This window comes from Macrosteles quadrilineatus, unplaced genomic scaffold (genome assembly GCF_028750875.1).
Source record: "Macrosteles quadrilineatus isolate MER2022 unplaced genomic scaffold, UCM_ALF_1.0 Scaffold_8__2_contigs__length_117827958, whole genome shotgun sequence".
In the NCBI taxonomy this organism is placed as follows: Eukaryota; Metazoa; Arthropoda; class Insecta; order Hemiptera; family Cicadellidae; genus Macrosteles; species Macrosteles quadrilineatus.
In genome coordinates, this window is record NW_026542601.1 from 48078546 (window position 1) to 48092320 (window position 13775).

Here is a 13775-nt window from a genome sequence, read left to right on the forward strand (position 1 = left end):
ATTTTTACACAATAGGATAACATGTATGGCGAATTAATGAATTAAATAATTTAATATTATAGCTGTACAAATTTAAAGAAAACACAGTCACAATTGTTTAATTTAATCTTTAAGCCCATTTAATAAATTAGTAGTTCATAATGTTTATACAAGAGAGATGTTTTGCAAAAACAATCATAAAGCATGTATAAATTCCACCTTGGTCTGCTGCAGCTGCTATGCCCGTGGGGGAAAGGCGAATCCCGCATCAAACTTAGGATTTACGGCCAATAAAAACGCACATTTTGGGATAATGTAAAAACACGCGGAGGGGTAAACTGATGCACGATTCAATAAATCCATAAAGCCCTTAGAGCATATTGCAGCCATCCAATACAGAACTGGTCGGCTCGCCTGTGTTACGGGACAATGCGATGTGTGGGTGGAATACATCGCGGCATTAGAGTCATCATGGCGATCTTTACGCGTTTTATTAAGAATTTTAAATATTTTGAATCATAAACATCTTGAATTTAATCTATTTTTAGACTTTAGGTCTAGTGAATTTATATAGGCAGTATTTATGATATATACATGATAGATTATATATAATGTCAAGCTATATGCAGAAAACTAAGAGCTTTCGTAGTCCTATATAATTTAAAGAATTTCCACATATTCAAACCCCCAAAAAATTGCTTAGTTAACCTGATATCTGCTATTTTGTATTTTTTACAAAAACATTTTTATCATTGAAACCTTTCAACCGATCTTCGTGTAACTTGGTATGTATGTTGAAGTAGAATAAACTCATGTTAGAAAAAATAATTATCTTGATTGAACATAACATTTCAAAATGCTAACCATTTAATTTTTTTTACTTAAACTACAAAAATATGGCTCATTGCGTGAAATATGTCAAGAATAATTTTACTAAGCATTTTTAATCACCTATCCAATTACACCAACTTCAAAAATATCGAAAAACAAATAGCTGAAATATTAAGATTTTTAGTTGTAAAATAAGATAGAATATGAGGCTCATCTAGTCAGATTTTACAACATTTTACAAATAAAAAAATCATTATATTTCAGTTATTTTTCAATACATTATCTTTTTAACTTGGTGTTGTTGGATAGGGAATCAAAACTGCTAAATTAACGTGTTCTTGATTCTTGAGTATTATTATTCCCAAGATAGTATTATTATAAAGGATTACTTTATGCGGGTGTTTAAAATATTTTTAGTAATGTATTATATTCTATTGTTTACGTGAGATGATTTGGTTAATACCTCTGAATACTGTCAATTTATATTTGAATACAGTCTTTTGAACCATTTACTGACATATTTATTACCAAATATCTTTCAGTTAACTTTTTTAAATTATTAAATTCGAACTATGATGCTTATAGTGTATTTTTGTATTATGACTCCTGCTTTTCCTTCACCCGATAGACCCATATCGCAAATAACTGAAACAAAAAAATATCAAATCATATTGAAATCGTCAGTCACAAAGAAATTACTCTATGATCTAAAAAGGTTATTTAATAGATCGTGATTATCAATCAGCTTCAAATTACAATATGTGATTTATTTGTGATATCGTTAATCAATCAGTCTGATTGATTGTAGAAGAAATGAAAAATATCGCAGCAACATTCACTCGGTGACGTGTACACTTCAATATAAGTCCACATACTGTCTTTGTATTGACAAAGTTATAATTGTTAAATGTTATGAAATTATTTGCAATATAATTTAGATTAGTTTTTGTAAACACTTTTTCATTTAATTCATTTCAAAGTATTTAAATTTATCATACAAGCCTACTGATACTTAAAAAACAAAACTCAAATCTCTCAAGACGGCAAAACTCTAACATTGTACACATGGACAAAGAGAACATAAAGGCTTCCAAAACACGTTCCAATCGTTGTATAAAGACTTTAAGGACGTCGACACCAACCAATACTGGATCAAATATGGCCTTACTGAAGAATATTGGCGATGTCTGCTTTGAATACGAAACAAACACTGAGATCTCTACTGTTCCTTATGCTCGAGGTCTTCGTTTCTGTCCAAAGTCTTTTGTATATTGGTTAAACACAATGTTAAACAGAAAGTAGGATATTTCGATACGCTTCGCTCTCAGTGGTGTAAGTGTTTTTAAATAATTGCAGAGGAACAGAAGATGGATGTTTTGCACTAAACTGTCATGAAACACGATATTATTGAGTTTTTTTTTATATAATACGCGCTTGGTTTATGGATAAACACTGTAGGCATACATTTTATTAGCATAATAGGCTATAAAATGCAGGGATTCTATATAGCCCGAAGTTTTTGGACAGAGTATGGAATGGAGTAATGATATTTGAGTTAAATCAACTGTTACTAAATATTTTGTATCATGCATAGCAATTATATAGAATACCCACAGGTTTGTTGTACAAAAAGTAAAATAAAAAATTAAACATAAACAAATTTTTTTAAATTATTAGGTAATTTTCGTAGGGTAAGGTTAGGTCAGTTCATTTTATACGATGCTGGAAAATGCCAAAAGAGGAATCAAAATTGCAAAGAGGTCCTACAGTATAACGCAATATTTTGTACACAGAAAGGTTAGATTATAGTTACTTTTAAATCCATTTTGTCAATGCAAAACAAGGAAATAAGAGTCTGAAGATTCCCTACAATCGCATATTTTATACTTTACCAAACCAACAGGCATCCTACACAATAACTAGGCAAAGTGTATAGAGTGATCTTTATTTCATTCTTTGCTTGGTTCATTTTAGGCAATGTGTTTGTCTAAAAACACATGAAATGCATCATCAATGAACGCAACACACTTTAAAGAGAGAGGAATAATACTTTAAATTATGTTTTCTCCATAACAAGGTAGATTATCCCGTATATACTTATGGTTGTATTACTTTTAACGGCTATGGTTTGATAAACAACGTAATATTTGTTCTCAGTATGCAATTTCAAAATTAATAAACTGTTATCAATATGACATTCGAACACAATCTTTAGATTTTAAACCCTACAATACTATAAAGTATAATTGTGTATATTTTACACCGATGCATAAATAAGGTTAAGTGCAGCCATAACAGTATTAAATACACGCTGTCTGCTATAAAAGGTTATGATTTTTACGACTCTAAACGTGAACATTAAACGTAATAGTATTGGAGTCAGTGTGAACCCCTGGCATCCACAATTGCTCTGACACAGTTTGTAAATGTGTTCATAGTGCACTTTTTAATTTTTTCTGGATGTCAAAATATAACATTTCGACAAAAAGGTGATGGCCGTGTGTCGAACCATAAACGCTAAATTTGGGTCGAGGATAAATGATAATGTTGATCTTGCCATGTCCTGTAAGACTGTTACACTTAAGGGATAACCAAAAGCTAAAATAAAGTATTATGATTCGACCACGAAGTTGAAGACATTCGAAGAGTGAGACATTTTGGTACTTTGGTATTATACCGACCACACCTAATAAATATAACATAACCTAACGTAACCTAACCTAAGGTTGGACTATGTTTTAGGTTAGGTTAGGTTAGGCTAGGCTAGGTTAAGTTAGAAAGATTATTTTATTTAAACTAATTAAAATCTTATTTGGAAGTCAATTTATCGGTGTGTTCGGTATACCAAATACCAACAGTTTAATCTTGTATTTAAGTAGTAGTATTTCAAAGTTACTTCTCTACTTAGATGATTGCACGCCAATTATATACATGACAGGATTTCATCAGAATTATCGATAAATTAACTAAATGGATCATTCATAATGTACTATTTTGAGAAGCTTTGTATTGTAACTAGCAAGTAATTCAAATATTTGACTTCTATTCCAACGATGAAAACTAAATAAAGTTCTCTAAAAGTAACTACTTCCCCCCCCCCAAAGTATATTTTTCCTACTTGCAATAGGAATCGACATAAAAATCTACATACATAAATCTCTTTCATATATTGTAAAAGATAATTTTCTGTTATAAAATCTGGTAAACATCCGAGACGTTTGGATTTACAAACAAAACAGAATAAATCCTCTTGCCGAAGTTCAAAGGACGCGTAATCGCAGAGCTTATAAACATAATGTAATTAGATGGATTTTCCAACGGGTCGTGAGCCGGTTGTAATTTGAATCATCAAAGGTCAATGGTTCGACACGCATGAATAGGTTAATTATTTATGTCGACCTAATTATATTTGTTAAGCCCTGTCAGATTTTCAACACAATTTTCAAACATTTATTTGAGCGATCGTCAATTTATGTTGCTTACAACACGCTGACGATTGAACATCAAGTATATACGTAACAGTTATGATGCAACTCCACATAGAATCTAGTTAATTTACAATTTTTGTAAGAGATTATTGCACGAATTTGCATATTTTTTTGTTAAAAGAATAAATATGCAAGTCACCTGATATTACGAAATTGAAAGTTTTAGAAAAGTTCAAGCCTAAAGCAGGTGTATATTATTTTTTATTACTCCACAAACAAGAAAATTGAAGGATCTGGGAGGATCACTATACTGACAAGAGTATAGCGATGATAACCCTTCAGGCTGTAATGTTGGTTTCAATCCAATAGTTTGCTACGAGTCGCTCTCATCGATTTTAAACTTTTTGGATGAACCGTTAGCACAGTTTTCGACGTTTTATTGAAAATATTCCACCGATTTGAGTATTTATTTCCTTATTCATTAGACCAATGACAATGGTTACTAAGTAATTTAACTTAACTAAATACCACTGTAATTTAACTTCAAGTTTATTCGCAAAAAGATTATTACTCCCATACTGACTGACAAGTAGTAAAGAGATGTTTGACTAGTTATGATGTTTTCTTATATGTATTTAAAAAATCATCTTATATGTAATTAAAAAAAAAACGAGTGCAGACAAACAAATCCCTACGAATACATGAGCTTTATACACGGAGACATAATTGCTTATACAAATACAGTTATAAAATATGGTTCAAACCAACGAAAAAAATTGTTAATGTATCAAATGTATACAGAAATTACAGTTATAGTTTTCAGTGTCTGTTTACGAATTAATATTCTCCATTCTACAACACTGATGTCTTTAAATAGCTATAAACCAATTTAGTGCAAAGTTAACTGCTATTTGGAGCCTCGAACAGCAAGCTAGACATTAAGGTAATGTAAAAATGCTCTTAAACACTACACCAAGTCGCTATGGGTGGCTTAATAGTTTTGTAGGCTATAACATTTATATCCGACATTACTAAAGTTAAGTGATAGATATAACTTTAGATTTTGGTTGAAATAGTTTAATGAAAATTGTGAAAAATTAAATGTTTAATCAGCCACGCGTTTAAAACGGTACAAACTGTTTTTGAACGTGTCTTAAAATATTTAAACACGATTGCAAATAAATTCATACCTCGAATTTTTTTTCAATATAGATTACCTTGATTAAGTTTTTATAGTTACTTCCCTAAGGGAATCTTGATGTAAGGTGAGTAAATAATTATGTAACCAAACAATTTAAACCACTAACCTGGAAGTGAAGTCATATTTTAGTCTTTACATGATATAGGCGCGTAAACATTCGTTAGTACGATAAAACTGTTATTTTCATTGAACTGTCTTTCAACAACCAACCTAAAGTTACGAATATACCACTTTCAGAAATATTTTCAACGCCTACAAAACAAATCAAAAAGAGACCAGTATGTATATAGCTCTATCAACTATAAATAGGTAGTAGCCGGTTACAGAGATATAATATTGCAAAAGACCATTTACCTTAGGACACTGAAGTAGACATATCTATATGGATTAGCTGCAGCGATAAAAAATTAAAATACAAGAGTGACAACAACAGTAAAAGTTATAGTTTCTCCCAAAGTTCTTATTTCTGTGATAGTTGAAATGGCACAGTTCATGTTTATTTTAAACCGCCTCCAACCTAACTTACTCATAGGTATAGTTTCATTATACAAAGAACGGGCCCAATGATGCATACAGTGTCAATGTTGGGGAACTGATGTATCGAGCAGCAGCTACGTCAGCACTTGCTGCTTGCTGAGCTGATCAGGTCTCGCTGGGTCAGCATGTAACCCTGTATACATCGCTAACGGAGTGTTTTGTAAGAAAATTTATAGATTGATGTTTTAAAATAAATGTATGCATCGAATTTAAAAACGTTACAGTATAGTATTTTTTTTTATAAACATAATCATTGTAACAAGAACACTACGCCTTATGCAATGGCATTCGGTGAAATGAGAGTGAAACGGGCATATTTTTTTTTTTTAAGACAATATAAATTTAAGTTACACGTATTTATAAATCAACAATCCTATTCATTTTCAGAAAAGAGAGACGATCATTTCACTCACTCAGATAAGAGAGATGTCATTTTACTATTGAGTGAGATGATAAGTCTAGATTTTTTATCGAACGTATTTTTCTGTTTTTGGGAGAGAAGGTTATAGCCGGAATAATTTAGTAAAATTCCAATGATCAAGGACAGCTAGATTCGTAAAACTCGAAAAATGATTATATCAAAGCATGCCATTATATTCAATTTTATTTATTCTATTTCTTGGGTTTCCTCGAATCAAACTGTATTATTACGTACTTAGTTTAGTATTGATTCATGTAACCTATTGTAGCCTGGTTGAACCGACGTAGAAGCAAGTAGGACGAGACGACCCATAGCAAGACCCTAGAGGGAGCCAGAACACATCACACTCCTGGGGCTTGCTTCACTTTCCTGTTTTAATATTGTTTTTCGTCGAGCACCGCTTTATTACGTTCTTTCGAGTTTTTAATGTCTTGAGGGGCATCTGATGATAAGTGTCAGTTAATTGTTTGTCATTATTACGTTTGGTGTTCATTTGTATACACAACGTGTTAATACCCATCATTCACCAGGTCGTGAGCTTATGTTTGTCAGTCGTGGCTTTGAAACAAATATTTTTCTGGGGTTGGTTTTAGAGTAATTATATATATAGATGGATAGTAAAGTATCGTATGAATGACTGTGAAAGTGAGTAATTAATAAAGAGGAACTTATCTTAATCTTAAGGAACTTGTTTGGTTACCAGATAGGGAGACAAAAAACTTTAGATAGACTAGAAATCTGAATTTCCAAAAAAAGTTGTGCCCCGTTGTAACTACATGAAATCCGCACTCCAATATCAATACATTTCTATGGTAATTCTAAACTTCAGCACTACGCACTATCAAACAAATGGTGAGTATAAAACAAAGAAACGTCACGAAATGCATCTCAGTTAATATTTGAATAGGTTCTTTATGCTTTATGGCGATATTTCCATGCATCTGGAGAACATATAGATACAGCTCCATGAAACAAGGGGAGGTTTAAGACCAGCAAGAATGTTCTCTGCCGTTAAGTAATGATGTTCTCGATTATGATACATTTTAATTGGATTAAATGAGTATTACTACTGTATATAAAAAAAATTAAATCCACGTAAATGTTGTGTGACCCTATCGTGGCCTCTTATAATGTCAATTTATTTTATTTGTATGATAATTATGATTACCTATATGCAAAAGTCATTTATAAAATATAATACCTATATCAATAGTATATTTGACCAACCACAGAATACTGCCTAAACAGTTTGAAACAAACTAGCTTCCTCACTATTAAACAAGTAGTAAATGCTTGTAAAGTTTACCCGCCAAAATGACGACCTGAATGATTGCGCGGGAACTCGCTGAGTGGGTTGGTAAAGTGGGGAGTGGTAGTGAGTGAATAAAAGACTTAATAAAACAGCCACCGCCACACAGGTAGGTTTTATTGTGCCGACATCAGTACACCCTCTGTTTATTGCGTTTAGCTCAACTGTAGATAAACAAGATATTAATCCCGACTAGTGTTTGTTTAGTGAACCGCATCAATTAGTGGTCTTTGTAGGTGCTGCAGGCGAAACACACAAACGTTCAAATTGAAGCTATATTAGCAGTAAAATGTTAAGATAATATTATTACGAGAGTAATACTCGAATGTGAAGCTTTAAGTATTCATCTTTTTGCTGTATTTTTACACTACTAACTACTTATTATGTTAAAATGACAGTGAGAGTAACTCGATAATTGATATGAAATAGACATGAGAAAACTTGATAAGCTGTCTGTCAAGATATGCACAAGTGTAAATTATGGTTTGCTGCAACGTGTACTTAAAATATTGCAATACAGACTAAGGATAATATAGTGGGGGACTAAGGACAACAAAGGATATTTAAGGTATAAAATCAAGACATTATTGAACACTATTACCATTTTAAATTGATGTTATTAATCAACTACTGTACTAGTTTCTACTCTGTAAATTATGACCTTAGAGTTAAAACTAGTATATTAGTTGATTAATAAAATGAATTTAAAAGGGTAGGTCCACTAGTGTTTAATAATGCATTGAATTGTATATATAGTAGCTCTAATCACAACAATTTCTCTAATTAAGGTGTAAAATACTAATACTCTATAGCACATTCCTTTTATCGTCAAACAATTTGGTAGAGCAAAAAATTACATTCCAGGACCAAGGTAAATAGCTTGGTAAATAAAGCCCCGGTTGCTTGGTAAATCTATTCTTAAATATGTGTTTTGTTTGTTCATGTGCATTTGTCATTCAATAGTTAAAATACCTGTAGTTACTTTTGAATAGAAAACTCATTTCCGGTCGTATGAAAAATCTATTTTTAAGTAAAGAAAAAGTGGTCTTGTTGCATTCAATTCAAGTTTTTAAAACGTATTTTTTACACATAAATAAAAATAACTCCAGAAAACTGCTAAGAGTTGGAACAAAGGTCGGTTATCAGTGGTAGCAGATGTGTTGCAAAAAGTTACAGTTGACTTAACAAATTTCAACTCTAGGAAAACTGCATTTGCTCCTGCAGAATAGCTTTCAGGTCAGCAAATACTAGATGTAAAACAAGGCGGGCTTTTATGATTCCGCTCACGAACATTTACTAACTTCGTTTGAGTCAGCTTATGTAAAAAATATACTGAATTATCTATTATAGTTTATCTAGTTACATTATTTAGGTACTGCGTTGTGTAATATTCGCATATAGTATTACGATTATCGAAATGCTTTTAATTTAGATAATCGATATGATATTCGACAAAGATAACAATCGATACCTTCGGTTTGTCCCGATTTCAAAAGCGCTGTAACACCGCCCAAAGGCTCAATTCGTTGTCCGTTTTATATCGGAGGTAAGGTGGAAACCCAACAGATTGATTAAAAACACGATATTTTCTCTTAAAGTTTTTGCAACGTGTGTATAAAATTACGGATGTTTTTAATATTTGTTTTACCATATAGATCTTTCTTATGTGTTTCATAATAATAATGCAAAACTGTATTAGTAAATATTTGAATAATAAAGTGTGCGAGTCAGTGTAGTTTCATTGATTTCCCGTGGTTATTCAACTGCGAATAATTTACATTAAAAAAATATAGATCTTTGAATTTCAAAATCTAAGTGTGATGTTTCCAATACGTAATTGGCGTTTTACTGTAAGTTATATGACAAATAAATATGAATACGTGACAAACAATTTTATTTAATGTTGCGCCCTCTAATCCGCATGACCTTAAATCAAAAGATATCTAGGGCAAGAGTTGAATATAACCATTAGAGAGCCTATATAGGTGAACCCCAACAAATAAAAAGTTAAACATCCAATATTGAACTACAAAAGTAGCCAAATTCAAACAGAACAGAATTTCAATATCCGACAATCACTGACCTTCTCATTATTCGCTGTATCAAGTCAGCCAAGACAATAAACAAAACACCAGTGAAGTCAGAATGGGTAAAGCAAGATCGAATCCGAGGTGAAGGGGCCGGAAGGAACGCGTTATGGAAATTGGAACTCGTTTTAGAAACAGAAATATGGAGCCGTATAGAGCGGCTGGTCGGATTGAGATTGTATTGGGGTTGTATTGCTGGCAAAATACAGGAATTCACCTGTGTACGACACCGGTGTTCGTATTGGACTAGTTTACAACGTGTACAAATATTATACAAGAGGTTTTTTACCGATTCGTTAAACAGAGAACTTGTACACATTTGAACTATGGTTATTGCACTAATTCTTAACAAATATTGTATACAAGTTAACATTCAATAATTACAGTTTTTATACATAACTAAATGATTGGCGGTTTTAGTTACACTGCATTATAATTTCCATTAGTAGCGTATTCTCTTGGTAAAAAATATGGGACGTAATGATCACACCGTCACATTTATTCGTATTGATGCTTGTGTATATTTGGAAAAGAGATATTTCGTTTACAGACATAGTTTAACATCCCTTTGAAATGCGCAGACTAAAACTACGACACATACGGCAGAGATATAGGGTTTAAACTTTTGTTTTATAACAATATACAATATGTTTATTAAACTGATTGGCTAACAGGAAAACTTTCCTTTTCCTGATACAAGTACATCCTCGAACTCCTGTTACAACTTCTACACTAATTATGCAATTTGTTCCCTCGAATTAAAGTTTCTGCTCTTCTGTTACCATCGCTGCCCACCTATTACGACTCCTGATCTCCTGGTACGACTGCGGTTTCTTCTCTCCTGTCCTCAACAAGACTAGTTGCTCCTTATGATTGCAGATCCCCTAATACGACTAACTCCTACCCTTCTTTCTGCTTCTCTATGGTGACAGTTCCACACTCGCGTACTAGTCGCCGTAACCTCGTATTACCTCCCACCTGTAACCTCCAGAGCAATGCCACTCCATCGACAGTACCTGACAATTAACTGTGTAAGATCGTTTATCTGTCCGCGTGCCGGTAATAGGTTAATACGCTGATTTGCCTGTGTGTGCGTGTGTTTGTGTGCGTTCGTGTTTGTGCGTGTGCGTATGTGGGTGGGTGTGCAAGTTCTCCCACAACGTAGCCTACGCTGCTTACGGTTCCAGAAGATTTCCGGTCGTGTCGAACTTGGTCAACACTTGTACCCGTCAAGTTTTCGCTGAGTCATGATTCAATAATAGTTTAAATTTATTCAATCCGGCTTCAACGGCATCCGGTGTTCGATTTGGATTTCGTAGCAAAAAACGGAAGCGTATGTTTTGCCAAATTGATTCTAACTAGTGTCCATGTTGCTCGAATTCGAGCAATTGCTAAGTATTACAGGCGTCATTTTAAATCAAATTTCAACCAAGTCAGCAAATGTTTGTAGCAAACTGTTAAATTAGCAAACTTATTGACTGTTTACAATTAACATGCTCTTACAATTAATATGCTCTTCTTCTCACTTTTGATTTCTGACAACAGCTGGAGTTTCATAACAATTTTTGTTTCCAATGTTAATCTTATGGAGAAATACGAAACTTTAAAGGGCTCCAGGGCCTCACTCTCTAATTATATCCCTAAAAAGAAAGTTTCCTGCACAACTTCATGTTACGCTCTATCCAATGACACCAAAAACATGACAATCGGTTCAGTAGTTTCGGAGGAGTAATTGTCACAAAAAAACTGCTTGCGTATTAAATAAGTATAGATAGATATAGATATAATAGTCTTTTCCATTTAGAAATTCTTATTCTTTTTGCATGAACCTATCCAAAAGAAATAAATAAAATGGCGAATCTATTGATGGCAACAAATGGTTTAGATATGGATTTTATGCCTATTTATTAGTTTAAAGGTATTTACAGTATTTACTTGTTAAATGTGCCAGCTTGTTAGGCCGAAGAAAACATTAGATGCATAATATATATTCATTAGGTATATAATTATAATGTTATGAACAGCATTTTGGTAGATGATTATTTAAAAATTGCAATGAAACAACATTTTAAGTTCCTATATTTAACTATAAGCCCTAAAATATCATTCCATGACAAGTTTACTAAAGAAAATTAAGTTTAAGTTTTCGTGTGTAAAACAACTTTTATTTATCTAGTAGCCTACTGGAATTTAGCCTGGAAGGAGGACAACACACAGAGCAAAAAGTAAAGTGAAAATACATTTTATGGAAGCCCTGTAAAGTAACATATTCACGCATGACTAGGCAGTATCTACGATCATAACTTTCGCGTGAATTCCCAAGTGTAGATAAACATAAGCTACCCAAAACATGCCAAAGACACTTAGATATATTCCCTCCAGTCTCTCACCCTTAACCTGAGTAAAATATTAGCTTTAGAATACTTAACCATTTGAAATCAATAGATAATTGTTTGTTTATGTGTTCATTTGAGGTAATATTAATGCAAGAGGCTATAAAATATTTTAGTTATATCAAAGTTATTTGATTACAGTGACGTTGAAGTTAGACATCGGTCAGGATGTGGCATTGAAGGATTTGCGAAATGAAAAATAAGATAGGGATAGAACGGAATTGACAGTTAAATAATGTATTCATGCCAATTATAATTTTATGACCTCAAACTTTGTGATATTTAACTGTATTTGTCACTATGCTATTATTTACCAATAAGTGCTTAATTTATTTATTTTAAATAGTAAGAGTGGTAGTTTTGTTCTGATAAAATTAAACAATTTCCAAGTTTACATTCAAATAAAATCAAAATTGCTTTTATTTCGTATAAAATAATAATTTTTTACAGCTTTTACAAAATATTATACGCAACACTGATACAGAAAAATAATTACAATTGACACTGGTTGTTTTTGTTGACTACTATAACAATTCAAATTGGGTACTTCATAAAGTTTTAAGAGGCAAAGACTGTTGTTAACAAAGTAAAAAATATTATTTGTATTAAAAACTATTAATAAATTGAAAATTACAGAAACAGCATCCACCATAACAATATTTAATATACTATAATACTTCTGAATAGTTGATTAAAATCACCTGTAGCATAAAAAGATCCTCAAATGCTATGGCAACAAAAGAATTTCTTGTTTACACAAGCTAGGTCACAATTTCCGTTTGCTTAATTATGAATTACCATCCTATTTCAGACTCAAACGCACGCCTTGAGGGCATGAGTGCTTTTAGGCTCTGAACCTACTTGACTTGAATGTCTCTTTGAGACGAATGTTTGTTAAACTAAAACTTTAGATACAGCACAAGTTGGGGCGTATTATATCATGGTGAGGCAAAGAGAATCAGGCAAAGTGTCATTTATACAGTATGTAGTTACATATAGTTTGGAACAAACTTTATTGCAATATTTATATCTATTGAATGTTGACTATGAATAATTTTTTTATACTTTGTGTCTTTGTAAATATAGAAATTACAATCGGAGAGTAACATATGTTAAATTTACCATGGGTCATACAGCCTTTTAATTAGATACCTAAATAGCCTGTACTGTTTATGAAGATTTTTTTATACAATAATTTTTCGGAAGACAAAAATGATTTAAAATGAGTAAAAAATTTATCATTCAAAATATTATTATAGCTATAATAAGATACGTCAAAACGAAAAACAACCACACAATTTATCCACTTTATGGGACAAATATCATCAAGTGCTTTTATATCGACAGTTTTGTATTACTGCGTTTTTATGAAAGTCGTCAATGCCGTATCATTTTCAATTTTGGGCCAAGTGGTGCTTCGAGGTCGTAAGAAATACGTTTATCGGACGTTAAACGTAATGCTAAGATGTCCCTTGGCTGTTAACAGCTGTTTACGCGATATGCTTTATAACCTATCTAATTGATCTTTGACAGCTTTTGAGAATTGCTAATAAAATGGTTGAACCACTAGCAGCCTTGCGTTACGATCC